The 1,350-nt window shown below is 43.0% G+C and overlaps 1 protein-coding gene across 4 annotated transcripts in view; it reads right to left on the minus strand.

Moving 5' to 3' along the window:
• Positions 1 to 1,350, minus strand: part of PHF20 (PHD finger protein 20) — a 176,320-nt gene that overhangs the window by 163,004 nt on the left and 11,966 nt on the right. The gene's annotated exons all lie outside the window — the stretch shown is intronic.

A 1,350-nucleotide genomic window follows, 5' to 3' on the forward strand; every position in this document is an offset into this window, starting at 1 on the left:
AAAAAAAAAAAAACAGAAGCAAAACGCAAAAAAAAAAAAATTCCCTTATCTTTTAAATATTAACTTTTCTTCCTAGCCTTTATTACTAATACCAGGAAATAATTAACATTTACTGAGTTATTACCACATGCTAAATCCTTGACAAATATCTCATTCCCAACAATGCAGAAAAGTCATCATTATTATCCCATTTTATGATGGAGGAAAATGAGGCTTAGAGCAATAAACAACTTGCCCAAAGCTACCTGGCTAGATAGAAGAGCTGGAACTTCAGAAGCAAGACTTCCTTCCTCCAAAACCCGCTGTTTGTTATTTTTTTGGAGACAGGGTCTGGCTCTGTGGCCCAGGCTAGAGTGCAGTGGCAGGATCTTGGCTCATGGCGACCTCTGCCTCCCAGGCTCAAACCATCCTCCCACCTCAGCTCCCTGAATAGCTGGGACTACAGGCATGCACGACCACACCTTGCTAATCTTTGTATTTTTTGTAGAGGCAGACTTTTGCCATGTTGTCCAGGCTCGACTTGAACTACTGGGCTCAAGTGATCTGCCCACCTAAGCTTCCCAAAGTGCTGGAATTACAAGTGTGAGTCACCATGCCAGGCCCCCACTAATGTTTACTGCTTTTAAAAACAAGGTCTACAAATATAATAATAATAAATAAATATCTCTAGAGGGACAGGATTAATAGGATAGGAAAAATAAAAAATAAAAAGAAAAAATAAATAAAAACAAGGTCTTTGGGGCTGGGTGCACTAGCTCATGTCTGTAATCCCAACACTTTGAAATGCTGAGGTGAGATCACTGAGGTCAGGAGTTCAAGACAGGTCTGGCCAACATAGGAAAGCCTTGTCTCTACTAAAAATACAAACATTAGCCGGGTGTGGTGGCATGTGCCTGTAATCCCAGCTACTCAGAAGGCTGAGGCAGGAGACTCACTTGAACCAGAGAGTCAGAGGTTGCAGTGAGCAGATATCGTCCCACTGCACTCCAGCCTCGCAACAGAGCAAAACTCTGTCTCGAAATTAATTAATTAATTAATTAATTAAAAAATAAAAACAAGGTATTTGGGGCTGGGTTAGATAGCTCATGTCTGTAATCTCAGCACTTTGGGAGGCTGAGGTGGGCAGATCACCTGAGGTAAGGAGTTCAAGACCAACCTGGCCAACAAGGTGAAACCTTGTTTCTAACAAAAATACAAAAATGGCCGGGCGCGGTGGCTCAAGCCTGTAATTCCAGCACTTTGGGAGGCCGAGGCGGGTGGATCACGAGGTCAAGAGATCGAGACCATCCTGGTCAACATGGTGAAACCCCGTCTCTACTAAAACTACAAAAAATTAGCTGGGCATGGTGG

This window comes from Cebus imitator, unplaced genomic scaffold (genome assembly GCF_001604975.1).
Source record: "Cebus imitator isolate Cc_AM_T3 unplaced genomic scaffold, Cebus_imitator-1.0 Scaffold18, whole genome shotgun sequence".
NCBI classification, from domain to species: domain Eukaryota; kingdom Metazoa; phylum Chordata; class Mammalia; order Primates; family Cebidae; genus Cebus; species Cebus imitator.